The 15,000-nt window shown below is 46.9% G+C and overlaps 1 protein-coding gene across 1 annotated transcript in view; it reads right to left on the bottom strand.

The window, feature by feature from the left end:
- Positions 1-15,000, bottom strand: part of LOC139760601 (uncharacterized) — a 165,899-nt gene that overhangs the window by 35,422 nt on the left and 115,477 nt on the right. The window lies entirely within an intron of this gene.

Genomic DNA, 15,000 nt, shown 5'->3' with positions numbered 1-15,000 from the left:
TCGGAACCCTGGCGCGCGCTCTCTCCCTCATTAAGATTTTGCACATACTTGTGCCTGCTATGATGAGCGGCGCATTTATCTAAGGAGCACAGGGAGACAATGTATAGTCGGGACGTCGCGACGGTACTAAACTCAACTTTAGTCTCTTTTTGTACCTCTTATTACCTTAAGTCTCCCTGCTTCTCTAACTCTTACGGTCTCTCTGTGTCTCTTCATCTATTATGTCTGACTGTCTGGCTACATTACTGCTTCCTCTCTGTCCTAGTTCGTCTTTCTCTTTCACTGTCTCTCATTTTGTCAGTGTTTGTCATGGTCTTTGTTTGTTTCTCTTTTCTCTCCTGCTCTGTTGTATCTGTTTCCTCCTATCTATTTCCTACATTTTCTGTCTCTTTGTGTCTCTGTTTCTGTCTACATGCGCCTCAGCATCTCTCTCTACCCTGTTTTCTGAGTTCATTCATGCCACTTCCTGTTTCATTTGTTACTTTAATTGGGTGAAATATGTCTATTTATGATCTCTTTTTCTGTTTCCCCTATTGGCAGTGCCGGTCTGTTGTATGTCTAAGTCTCTGCTCTTTGTCTTTCCCTTTGTCTCACTCTCATCCTTCCATCTTTCTCTATATTTCCCATACTCCCTTCACTCTCTTGAAGTTCCTTTCATTCTCCTCCCTTTCAGCCCGTGGCACTCTTGCCTCATAGCCAAAACCTCTTTGCAGACACACGTACTTTAGGTAGAAAATTCTCTCTCTCTCTCTCTCTCTCTCTCTCTCTCTCTCTCTCTCTCTCTCTCTCTGCACCCGTCCCCGTCACAACAAATAAGCAAGTAGGCGAGAGCCCCACACACCACCACCACCAACACCACCGCCGGACTTGGAACAAGTTCAGTCTAGCAAAATCAATAACACAGCCGACTGAAAGGCAAACAGAGAGAGAGAGAGAGAGAGAGAGAGAGAGAGAGAGAGAGAGAGACCCCAGTCTTAACCATTATGTTACTGGGAATTAAATACTCAGGTCTCTTAATGTCCCCCCCCCTACAAGATATCACACTTTTTTTCTCCCCATCTGGTCTAATTCGTGGAACCTGAATCTAAATAAGGCACTGGGGAAGATGCAGCCACACACATACTGGGAGGATAAACAGATTGGTAAGGACATCAAGGTGTTCATTCTTATACAAATGAGAAAAAAATGGGAAGTAGACGACAAAGCAAACAAGTCGAGAGAAATATTGGTGTGTATTCCTGTTGACCAACGTTGATAAAATTTTGGAGAGAGACATAGAGAGAGGGAGAGTGTGTGTGTGTGTGTGTATAAAAATATGCCGTAAATTTATTCCAGATCTGCCATCACGCAGCCTAAGCTTGGGTGATGGGGAAGGGGAGGAAGGGGGTTCAGGGGGGGTTCAGTCCGGTTGAAATTGCATTTATTAATTACCTATTTTATTCCCCCTCCACCGTAGAGCCAATTTATTGTATTCTATTTCAATCGTCCCTCAAAATATATCCCTAACCATGAAACATTTATTTCAAAACAGTGGGAGTTAAATATTTATGCGATATTCGTGAAAAGAAAGATTCAATATAAATTGATAAATCTGAAATCTCATTACCAATAAAGAATTGATGTTTATATAAACCCCCAGAAAACCCTAATTGCATATACAACTTTTATGCAATAAATTCTCCGAAACTGTCAAGATACATTCTCACTATTTTTCGCTCAAACACTGAGATTCAATTATAAAAATGCCTCCGGTACGCGTGTATTAAAGGCGTCCCACAATTCACCCACACGGGCAAGAAAATTCACCCTTAGAATACCTCAGTATTAGGACCAATGCATGCTGATTGACAGGTGGCAGTGATGGACACGTTTTCCACCCGGCCAACGACGCGTTTGTGAATGTTTGGTAATATATATACAGAGGTTAGGTTCTGAAAGAAACCGATTCCATATGGGAACGTATGGCAACTCGACGACCCCCCTTCCCACTAGCCATAGGGCCCAGTTAGTAAATATTTGCAGCGTTGGGAAACACGGTCGAGAGGAAACAGAGAGTGAGTGGGGGAATAACCTCCCCATTAGTTATAAGCGTTCCTTAGCTAAGGAGGGGTAGGAATCTACTGTCGATCCTGAACATTAACCTATTAGTAGAGTCTTAACACCTCTTGAAAATAAGACTCGGGACAGGGTCTTAATGGCATGCACTGACCTGACACGACTAGACAAAAGCACACGGATTCGTACACACACACAAAAGCGGACTTTTGACATGATGTTTCTTTCCTACGAGCGAACACGAAGAATTCCTACGAGACGCGTGATCTGAGTCCAAAGATTCACGTTGATGACGAACCCTGATTCTGGTCGGGGAGCTGCATGCTCGCTCGACCACCTCATCTCCCTCGAGAACTAACTTTTGTCTTCATAACAAGACAAAAGACGTCAGTAGACTATGACATGACATTGAACCAGAGTCTTTCAGTCGATGACATGACATGAACCAGAGTCTTTCAGTCGGTGACATGACGTGAACCAGAGTCTTTCAGTCGGTGACATGACATGAAACAGAGTCTTTCAGTCGGTGACATGACATGAACCAGAGTCTTTCAGTCGATGACATGACATGAACCAGAGTCTTTCAGTCGATGACATGACATTGAACCAGAGTCTTTCAGTCGATGACATGACATGAACCAGAGTCTTTCAGTCGATGACATGACATGAACCAGAGTCTTTCAGTCGATAACATGACATGAACCAGAGTCTTTCAGTCGATGACATGACATTGAACCAGAGTCTTTCAGTCGATGACATGACATGAACCAGAGTCTTTCAGTCGATGACATGACATGTACACCAAAAGTCTTTCAGTTTATGACACGTCATGAACCCAAGTCTTGCACCATACATGAAGCTACGTGCGGCGCCATGCCCCAGAGCCATGTCCGGGCACTGCGCATGAGTCAGTCTCTCGCAAATCCATGAGATTAATTCACGTGTCGCTTCATGGGTTAACCCATGTCTCCTGCCATCCACATATTCATATTCTGCATCAAACATGAATCTCTGTGTCTCGTATTAAACATGAAAACATGATTCGCATCATACATCAACCTCTCTCTTGCATCATACATGAATCTCTCGCATGTACAATAAAATCCATCTCTTGAATCATGTATCATCTTGCCACTTGTCTCATGCATGAAGTTCTTTCTTGAATCATACAAAAAAAATACGTCTCTTGAATCATGCATCATCTGTTTCTTACCTCATACATGTGCATGAATTTCTCTCTTGAATCATACAAAAAAAATCCATCTCAATCATACATATCATTTCTTGCCTCATGCATGAATTTCTTTATCTTGAATCACACAAAAAAATATCCATCATCTTGAATCATAGGTTAACGAATCATAGGTCACCTACTCTCTTGCCTCATGCATGAATCCCACTCACATCGAGTCCTGAATCCATATAATGCACTTAACATGAAGAATCGTCGTCCCTTACGGCAAACACTGTGATTTGTTTTGTCTAAGAACAAATGCGATGATGTAAATCCCGTAAGTCTACACGTCTCCACTGCACTGAATAAAACAACCCATTATGAGTCCCCAGATGTTCATATTAATAGAACGTAGAATGAAATATCTACCTTAAACACACACACACACACACGCACACACACACACACACTCACATAAACACTCACATCTTTGACCAACAAATATATTTAACAGACAGGAATACACACACAGACACACAAACACATACTTTCGTCTGCTTGCTGAGCTGATGTTAAAAAAAAAAAGGAAAATAGCGAAAAACTAACCACATTTCACGAAGCGTTTTGGTCCGAGTCGTATCTCCCTTCCACAACGGTGGTCTTCCATCCCACTGCCTCTCCCACTCCCACACCATTCCCTCCCTCCCTTCTGTGAGAGACAAAACTCCCGTGGGAGGGAGGGAGGAGAGGTGTTCCTCTACAGAAGAGTTCTAAGCACAAGGTTACAACAGTCCGTCATCAATGTTACAAAGATACCTGGAAGCCTTCCTTTTCGTCTGCGTCCCACATTTGCTGTAGGATTTAATGTGACCACAGCAGACTCCAGGCCCGCAGCATCTATTCTGGTTCCAGTGGACTCCAGACCTCCAGCATCAGCTGTGGTTCCAAGAACGCCTAGACCAATATGGTTCCAATATATATATATATATATATATATATATATATATATATATATATATATATATATATATATATATATATATATAAAACCGACATGTTACGGGCAAAAACATGCACCCCAATCAAGGCCATCTGGAATGAAAGGAAAAATGAAGACTGTGAGCAAAAGAATGCACAAATTAATTTGAGCTCCTCAGGGTGTTTGTGGACCTGACTCTTAAAGTTGGAATGGTTATGGAGAGCAGGAAGATGAGAGAAGGAAGAGAATTCCAGACCAGTATAGGCTGTGATTCCATTCACACTACAGACTAGAAACTTTTGTGATTCCCGTGCAATACCGTCATGTTCCGGGCCACTGTAGACCTGGCCTGTTCCAGTGAACCGTAGATGCAAACTGTTACAGGACACTGTAAACCCAGCATGCTCCAGTATATCAAAAATCCAGTCTGTTCCAGAGCACTGTCGTCCAGTTCCAGTACATTGTACTGTAGTCATAGCCTATTTCGATGCACCTTAGACCCACTTCGTCTCATTAAAATACAGTACTGTTTCAGTGCACTGCCGTCCTACTCCAATACACTACAGTCTCGTTCTAGCACACTGTAGTCCTGTTCGAGTACACTGCAAACGCTATCAATTCCAGTACACTGCTGCCCTGTTTCAATACACTGCAGAAGCAGCCCTTTCCCGTGCGCTATACAGGACTATTCCAGTACAATGTAGGCCTAGCCCATTACAGTACCATGCGGTCCTCACCGGTGCACTGCGGGCTGTTCCAGTACACTGGACACCCAGCACTGTTCCAGCACACCGCAGAGATCCAATCAATGAAACGATGTACAATCCAGCAAGGAACCCTGCCAACCTTACCCAGTTCACTACAGACGTAATTAGGAAGGCAAACTGGCTCGTTGAGAATGCAAAGGAGCGTCTCAGTTATCCACAAAGTTGGCCATAACCACGCAAAACGTGCCTAGGCATGCGAACGGCCCAGGGAGTAAGGCAGAGTGGCACCTCCTTTAGATAGCTGCCTGGGGATATAGAGCCGCTTGCTTCGCTACCGAAGAGTTCTCCTCGAAGGTCCTCCTGCTGCAGGTAGTGATACGGAATCTTGGAGAAGTAGTTGACAGGAGTTAATTATAGGATGAGACGAGGCAAGCGCCGTCTTCAGATGGCTGCCTGAGGATGCATCCTCATGGTTCGTTCTGGAAGAGTTATCCTCGAAGATCCAGGCACAGGTGGTCGCGGCATGGGATCCTGGAAGTGTAGTGGAAAGGAGAAGAGAGGAGACTGAGGGAAATGATGTGGGACAAGTGGAAGAGGAGGACGAGTCGTCTTCCTTCAAGGAAGTTACGTGGATGTGAGAATAATGTAGAGAGGAAATGAAGGGAGAGGTTATGGAAAGTGTACTATAACTGGAAGGTGAGATCTGTTGTTTCCAGAGAGAGAGTGTTTTCGTGTATTTTCATTTCCAGCAACACTTACCACTACCACAGTAACAGACCCTACCACTCCTCCCATTATCACCACCACAGTAACGGACCCTACAACACCTTCTATTATCACTACCACAATAACAACCACTATCACTCCTCCTATTATCACTACCACAGTAACAGACCCTACCACTCCTCCCATTATCACTACCACAGTAACAGACCCTACCACTCCTCCCATTATCACCACCACAGTAACAGACCCTACCACTCCTCCCATTATCACCACCACAGTAACAAACCCCACCAATCCTACCATTACCACCACCACAATTACAAGTCCTGCCACCCAGGCCATCATCATACCACAATAACAAGGACCAATAACCCCCTTACCATCGCCACCACCATCACAATAAAATGCCTCGCCAACCGTACCATCTTCACAATCACTGTAACAACCTCCATCATCCCCACCATCATCACCATCACAATAACCAAAGCCCCATCCACCATCAAACTTCACCATTACAAACGCCAGCAACTCCTCCCACCATCTCCAGCACAATAAGCGGCTCCACCAACCCCCCCCTAACACCATCACCATCACAATAACCACCATACATTTTTCAAAACGGTAAGAATCAATTTACACAGAGGCATGTCGGCTGTAAATTTTCAAAAAGTACACCGAAACGCGTTCCCCATCCTGCCCTTCCTATCTGTCGTCCACAAACGGGAAAAAAGAGAACAGAAGAGGAAAGAAAATATATACATATATATATATGCAGGAAAGTAAGAGAAAGGAAGTGTAGTTCGCTCTTGCTCTGCCAAGTAAAGCGTAACCATGTTTGTGAAGAAGTAGTGAGCCATGCAGCTCCCATTCCTTCAGCTACATCATACTTGTGCACCAAAAGAGAATCATACACATATGTATATATATAGAGTTGGATAGTGAAGGAGAGATGTGCAACGGCTGAAAACAAGTAGAACGCTGCTGCTGCAGATGATGTGGAACGTTGGGGTACAATGGCACGTCATGAAATCAAGAGGGAAAGAAAGAGGTGGTCTTAATCAGAAACACTAGGCTTCGCCATCACAAGGTAGAGAGAGAGAGAAAGTGACAGACACTACCAAACTCTTCATGGAAAGCACAAAATACAGAGGCCACAGGGGTATACCAGGTGCCTTCGTTCATGAGAGCATCTCCTTTACCCAAAGATGATCCTCCTACCCCTGCACGGTGAACTGGTCTGTGTACCTCTACCCCTGCACGGTGAACCGGCCTGTGTACCTCTATCCCTGCACTGTAAACCGGCCTGTGTACCCCTACCCCTGCACTGTGAACCAGCCTGTATACCCCTACCCCTGCACTGTGACCTGGCCTGTATACCCCTACCCCTGCACTGTGAACTGGCTTGTGTACCCCTACCCCTGCACTGTGAACCGGCCTGTGTACCCCTACCCCTGCACGGTGAACCGGCCTGTATACCTCTATCCCTGCACTGTGAACCGGCCTGTGTATCCCTACCCCTGCACTGTGAACCGGCCTGTGTACCCCTACCCCTGCAGTGTGAACCGGCCTGTGTACCTCTACCCCTGCAATGTGAACGGCTTGTGTACCTCTACCTCTGCCCTGTGAAATGGCCTGTGTACCCCTACCCCTGCAGTGTGAACCGGCCTGTGTACCCCTACCCCTGCAATGTGAACCGGTCGTTGCAAGGTTGATCCACTGGCCTGTGTACCGGACGCTACAGCGAAGGTAAATCATAATCATTATTGCATATCTGAAACTTCCTCCGCGAGACACCAACACACCCCAAATCTGGAGGTGAAATATGAATTCGTCGCCTCACAAAGTGAAGTGATTCTCTCGTCACTTTTGAACCAGTGATATACTTTTTTAATCTGCTCCCACAAGACTATGCTGCGAGGCGATCTTTTTCGTTCCGTATGGCAACAGATGGTATGAATCTTATCACATTCTTTACGAAAATGGCTTAGAGGCCTAGTGAATGATGGTACAGACCTTAAGCACGACGGTACGGACCTTGAGCACGACGGTACGGGCCTTGAGCACGACGGTACGACCCATGGGAACGATTGCTTCGCCTGAATCATAACCCATAGTCGTACCACCGTGGTCTAGGGGGGGTCGTAACGTCGTGCTTTTAAAAGCTCGTGCCGTTGTACTCAAGGGTCGTACCGTCAAAAAACTCCCAAAAGGTCGTACCGTCGTGCTCAGGGGGTCACAGCAGTACCCTCGAACTCAACTGGGTTAATCCTTCATGAAAATAATAACAGGAGACTGAAGTAAAAATTCAGTTTCATAACGTCAGCTGTGAGCAATATCCTCCTGAAACACACCCCTCCCCCCAACTCCCCTTCCAGCAAGGGGTCCCTGAAGCAGCTTCGCCTGAAGCAGGTCACAATTCATAACATTTATGCAAACTACAGGAGGGGAAAAAAAAAGAGGACTTCGGGAGGGGGTTCTTGGGAAATGAGTTTACGTACATCATGTCTCGGACCTGCCTGGGTTTATATTTGACCTCCACTGTCTCTCTCCCTCTCTCTGTCTCTCTACCTTCCTGTCACTCTTGTCTAAGCATAATGTCTCCTTCCCAAGAAATTCCCATCTACTACCTTCCTCCCGTCTCTCTCTCTCTCTCTCTCTCTCTCTCTCTCTCTCTCTCTCTCTCTCTCTCTCTCTCTCTCTTCCATAAATGATTATCTCTACAATCATGACCACCCCCAAAACCCCTTGTTGTCTACTGCCCTGTCTCTCCCAGAATTACACCCGTCTCTTCTATCTAGCCCTAACATTCCACTCTGTCTACCATCCTGTCTCTCAGGGAACGTCTTCTGTCTACAGACTTGCATCCCCACAACTTACTGTGTTTATATTTCGTCTTCCCAGCACATGCACTCCAGGTTAGGTGTCTCACTCCGTCTTCCAATCCATTCCCATCACCTTTCTCATCCTCCTTTCCTCTTCACTCTCTTTCCCCATCCATCTTCCCTTACCTCTCACTCCCTACCTCCTTCCCTTCTACTCCATTTCTTACCTCGGTCCAGCAATCATTCCTCCTTAACCCTTCCCTTCTTTCTCTTTCTTACACTTCCTCATTGCCTTCCTTATCTTCACTGTTGCATTACCCGTTTGCCTTTCGCTCCATTGTTAATTCCCTCTTCCTTTTGCGTTCTCATTTCTCACTTCGCTAGCCTCTCTCTTCCATGCACCCTCCGTTGCTTCCCTTCCATTTGTCTCCTCCTCCCCCTCCCTGCTTGCCCCATGCAGACCCCTCTGGGAGGAAGGGAATGGAAGGAACAAGACTGAGAAAGAGCAAAAGGGAAAGAGAAAGTCATAAGATTAAGAGAGGGAGGGAGGGAGGGAGAGAGAGAGAGAGGTACCTACCTACCTATGAGAACCTCCGAGAGAGAGAGAGAGAGAGAGAGAGAGAGAGAGAGAGAGAGAGAGAGAGAGGGAGGGACCGTTACGCCAACTTTGTAACAGGGGAACTGGATCCCTATAAATTCTCCTCTTTATGCCCTGCAGAGGCTCATCGTATCATCTTTATCACATACAGGGAAGACCTTCCGCACCCAGAAAATTATGTAAAAAAAAAAAAAAGGGTGGGGGAAGGGGGTGGTAGGGGGGCGAATGGTGTCTTCCTGAAAGGGGTAGGGGTAAATACAGCCATTCTAAGAGGGGTAAGGGTGAATGGGGGCCTCCCTGAAAGGGGTTGAATGGAGCCTCCCTGAAAGGGGTAGGGATAAACTGGGTTTTTCTGAGAGGATTAGGGGTGAATGGGGTCTTTCTGAGAGGGGCAGGGGTAAGTGGGGGTCTTCCAGAAAGGGTTAGGGGTGAATAAGGTCTTTCTGAGAGGGGCAAGGGTAAGTGGGGTCTACCAGAAAGGGTTAGGGGTGAATGGGGTCTTTCTAAAAGGGAAAGGGATGAATGGGGTCTTCCTACAAGGGGTAGAGGTCTTCCTGAAAGGGGTAGGTAGGAGGAAATGAGTTCTTCCTGAAGTGGGTAGGAACGAATGGGCTCTTTCTGAAAGAGGTAAAGGAAGGAAGGAGCAAAAATGTTTAAGGGAGAAAGAGGAGGGTGGATATGGGGAACTGAATTTCCAAGGATGATGGACAGAGGGAAGGGGGAACTCTAGTTACTATAGCCACTGGTTACGGCCATATAAGAAAAAAATGGGGGGTGGTTGGGGTGGGTGGTTATGGAGTGATGTGCAGGAAACAACTCGACTTTATTTCGATCTTCGGTCGTCGGTTTGTAAGGATGAAAACTGGTCGTGGCTGTTATGTGTTTTATGCTTTTCTTCCTCTGATACTACGTCTCTCTCTCTCTCTCTCTCTCTCTCTCTCTCTCTCTCTCTCTCTCTCTCTCTCTCTCTCTCTCTCTCTCATCATTCTATGTTATTCCTCTACGCTCACCATCCCTTCCCCCACCTCACCTCATATCCTTTCCTCCTCTTCCACATCTCCCATCCAGGTTCCTTCCCGACACCCTCTCCCTCCTCAGCCACTCTTCCAGGTCCCTCCCTCCTCTCCCATCCTCTGGCCACAGCAACAAGGCAGCAACCACAGAGAAGCGCCTTAATAAACTTGTATAGCAGGCGTCTCGTGTCTGGGTTAATATGGCCATAACTTGTGCCTCCCCCCCACTCCGCTCCTGGGGGTAGGTGTGTGGTGTGAGCTACCTCCTTCCCTGACTCCCCTGTAGGTGAGCTAGCTTCTTCCCTGACTCCCCTGTAAGTGAGCTAGCTTCTTCCCTGGCCTCCTCGGGGTGAGCTAGCTCCTTCCCTGACTCCCCTGTAGGTGAGCTAGCTCCTTCCCTGACTCCCCTGTAGGTGAGCTAGCTTCTTTTCTGGCCTCCCCGGGGTGAGCTAGCTTTCTAGGCTACGTGGGGAGAGGAGGACACCTAGGAGAAAGCTACCTCACCCCAAGGCCTCCCGAGGGCGAGCTAGTTCTTCCTGGGGAGCAAGCTTGTGCCTTCCCTCGCCTCCTGAGAATACACTAGCTCCCCAGACATCCTGGGGGAAGAGCTAGCTCACATCCTGGCCTCCTGGGGAGAGGTAGTTCAACCCCACAATCTCCCTGGGGGTAGCTGGTTTCTTTCCCAGCTTCCTGGGGGAGGGCTGGCTCCTACCTGGCCTCCTGGGGTGTGAATCGGCTTCTACCTGGCCTCCTGGGGGATAGGTTACTTCATCTGGGCGAGTGGAGGAGTATTATAATAATCATGTAGCATACGTTATAAATTCTTTTCCCTGTATTCCTTTGTCGTCACGAGATGATAAGAATAATAATAATATTATTATTATTATCATTGTTATTTTCATTATTAGTCTGTCTTCCACTCCATCTTCCCTTTTCTCCTGTCCTTCTCATGTTCATCAGTTCCCCATCTCCTACTACTATCCACGTTCCTCTACCTTACTTCTTCCATACTCCTTACGTTCTTCTATTCTTTGTCGTCCTTGCTCACTCATTATACATTATTATTCATCACGTCCTCGCTTTTACCCTCTTGTTTCGTTCCCACTGCTTCTCATTCGCATTTAATTGTCTTTCTTTCCTCCAAGACTCTTCCGTTCTTCTTCTTCCTTTTGTTATTTTTCCAATCAAGTCTTTATTCTAACCATTGAGTTCACTGATTCTCTCTCACTACTCGTCATACGTCCACTGCCTTCATCATCTATGCCCCTATTTCTCCTTCCTATTATCACCCTAATTTATGTCCCCATTTCTCCTCCCTATCACGAACCCTATTCATTAATCCTATTTCTCCTGCCTATTACTAACTCCATTTGTGTCCCTACTTTTCTTCCCTATTTCCACACTCTCCATTCGTGTTCCTATTTTTCTCTTCTTTTACCATCCCATTTACGTCTCCATTTCTCCTCTCTGTTCCCGCCCCTTTCCATCACTCTTCCCGCTCTCCTTTCCCCCTGGCCACTTCCCTCATCCCTTTCACTATTCTCACTCACTACCTTCCTGTGCCATCCTCATGCCCCATTACCTCCTTATAAGCTTCATCTGCTCGGCACTCGTGCATCAGGCGATGGGGAGAGGGAGGGAGGGGAGGAGAGGAGAGGAGGGGCGCTAGAAGACGGACCAAAGTGAGAGAGAGAGAGAGAGAGAGAGAGAGAGAGAGAGAGAGAGAGAGAGAGAGAGAGGACGTCTATACAATACGAGAAGAAAGACAACACACACGTAAGGGGTTCTCCCCAGTGTGACTTTTCTCTCTTCTTTCCATGAAGGTACAAATTACTACCATCGCAATTCTTTTTTTTTTCTTTTTTGCCCACTCAAAATAACCCCATAGTCCCGTCCTTTCCTCCCGTCATCTTCCTCCCCGTCTTAAGACGTATGCCTCGATTTTATTGGCCCCAAAATTGCTGCTCGAGGGAAGTTTCTGGTGAGGGTGGCGGTGTGGGGTTGAGGTGGGGTTGGTGGCGGTGTGGGGGTTGGGGTGGGGTTGGTGGCGGTGTGGGGGTTGGGATGGGGTGGGGTAGGAGGGTGACCTTTTATGCTTCGATTACATCGGTCCAAAAAAAAAAAAAAGGCTACCTAAAGGAAGGCGTTTGTTGGCTGAGGACCTGCACAGGTCACTCAAAATACCCACTAAAAATATCTGCAACTGGCCGCTTGTCTCTCTCTCTCTCTCTCTCTCTCTCTCTCTCTCTCTCTCTCTCTCTCTCTCTCTCTCTCTCTCTCCTTCCTTCCTTCCTTCCTTCTTTACTCCCTCCTCATGACTCTCCTTCTATGTTTCGCTCGCTAGCTAACCAACCGTCCGTCCTTCAACTTAGTCTATGGCTGCACTAAATCACCATGCTTCTGCTTCTTCATCCGGCTCACACGTGCACTTCCTTATCTGCATTTCTTTCTCTTCACTCGTGTTACTGCTGCTGGGTCTCGAGAACTATGCAAGCTGACCAAGACTGACTGACTGGACAACATGGATGGAGACTCTGAGTGTCCGTGTCTCTCAGAAGCGAGCCAAGGACACGACGAGAAATGAGCTAAATGAATCTATTTCACCAAAGAGGTTGTGACTCGCGGATGAACGCCAGAGTGTATGTGGTGCCATTCGTTTCACGTACCATGTATGAATGGTGAGTTCCAGCTCATGTTTCGTCGTCCCGCTTAGCGCTGTGCGATGTGGTGATGTGCTGTTTCTTATGCCACAACGAGGAGGGGTTCGTGTAGCCTAGTACAGTGCGGGTGGCAGCACACACACACACACCTCGACGTGTTACACCAATATTCATCTGTATCTTCCGATCGACCTGTCATGAGGAGTGAGATTTCGGGTGGTCCAGAGAGATGGGTTAGAACACCTGGACTGAAATAGTTGAACCCCTAAAACACGACGGTACGACCCTAAAGACGATGTTACGGCCCTAAAGACACCGTTACGACCCTTGGCCTTGCCCTTCGACCTGAACCTTAAGGGTAAGGCCGAAGGGTCGTCCCTCCCTCAGTGCTCAACGACAGTATCACCATTGCTGGAGTGGTTGTGTGCACCGCCCCGGTCATTACGATTTCATCAGGTAATTACGGTCACCTTTTAAAAAAAAAAAAATGTCTTTGATGTTTAACATCTCGGCTCTACGACGACAGAAATGTTCTCTCCTACAAAGAAGACAAGATGGTAAAGTGTCTGAGGTGAATGACGCTACGTAAAGCAAAGTGGTGAGAGGTACGAGGCAGAGGGGTGAGCTGGGCTATTTACTGTGTATTTACGACTGTAGTCTATGTGGGTCCTTTGGTGGAAGTGCTGACTTGTGTGGAGGGCAATAATGACACTGAATTATGTGAGATGGGGAGTGCTGGAGGGGTTAAGGTAAGTTCAGTGTTATAAAAAAAAAACAGTTTTTAAAACTCTCCTTAAAAGACGGGAGCCAAGTAAACTATCAACACCCCACAAATCAACGGTTACAAGTAGATTAAATTCGATTTCTCTTCGACAAAATTATAAAAAGATTCACTTCTCGATGATCAGTTCATATATTACATAGTTATGAGGCATCTTATATCTTGTTATGATTACCTCACACACCCGTTTCTGTGTGTGTGTGTGACTGTAGGGGCATGTCTTTGTGTGTGTGTGTGTGTGTGTGTGTGTGTGTGTGTGTGTGTGTTATAAAGAGTGATCTCCCCCAATCATCTGTGAGTAAAGTGGCTTGTATCCCGCCCCCAGCTGTCGGCGCGAGGAAGCCCACTCCCTCACACCTCAGCCTGGGAGGCTGGGCTTTAATCAACTAAGCACGGCGTCCTAAATAAAAAATATTTCGAGGCCCAACGACACTATACAAGTATTACCCAGTGGCAACTGTGTAATTCGTTCTCAAAGAGGTCGCCCCTTGAGCACGATGGTATATACCCTTTGGGAACGGACGGTATATAACCATTGGGTATGGTCTTGTGGCCTTTGGAGAAAAAGTCCCTTTAAATGGTTAGGTCGGTCAAAGAAAAGGCCAACATATAACAAAAGGTCGTCTTCCGTCGTGCTCGAGGGTCGTACCTTCGTGCTCGGGAGTCGTCACATCGTCGCGTCCATGGGCCCTAAAAACCGTCGCACCCCTTTCCCTGGTACCATAACACCGAGAGACGTATGCCACCCTCCAACTAGCCGGGCGACCGGTCCACTTCGAAGAGAAACCAGACAAAAGACGCTAAGGGACCCGACCCCACCTCCTCCCAACCTCCCGCCGAACACCATTGCAACAATTACACCCTGAAGCCTCCATAGTTTCAGACTGAGCCTAATATGTTAACATCAAGGCGACGCAGAGAAAGTTTTTAGACAAATGGCATCACTAGAAACACAACACCTATTTGTGCTGATGTTTTTGCTCCCTCTCCCACCCCTGTTGAACCTCTCACAGCTGCGAACGAAGCGTTTCGAAACACACGCACGCGTACGAGTATGTGTGTGTGTGTGTGTGTGCGTGTAGGTGCGTCATTAATATTCATCGTATGCAGTCCAAACAATAGCTATGCAGTCATATTCGTCAGCAAAATCGAATGTAGATGATGGAGAGGAAACAATTTACGGCTGGATGATACGCCTGTGAGGCTACACCCTCCACCGAGGGAGTTCGAGATGAGCCAGGCGATGCTCTCTGGAACTGGAGATGAGACGATTTATCTTGATGTCCCGGTAGTGTAAGGGAGAACACAGCCATCCCTCCCTCCCTCACCTCTCTCTCTCTCTCTCTCTCTCTCTCTCTCTCTCTCTCTCTCTCTCTCTCTCTCCCTATCTTCCTTTCCTTCTCCTTTCCATTTCACTTATCCTTCTCCTTCTTCATTCGCTCTTTCTCTTCGTTATTACTTTGTGTCACTGCTTCTCCTTTTAAA

Source organism: Panulirus ornatus, chromosome 37 (assembly GCF_036320965.1).
Source record: "Panulirus ornatus isolate Po-2019 chromosome 37, ASM3632096v1, whole genome shotgun sequence".
In the NCBI taxonomy this organism is placed as follows: domain Eukaryota; kingdom Metazoa; phylum Arthropoda; class Malacostraca; order Decapoda; family Palinuridae; genus Panulirus; species Panulirus ornatus.
Note: the sequence above shows the minus strand (reverse complement) of the source record. Positions and strands in the feature narration are given on the sequence as shown.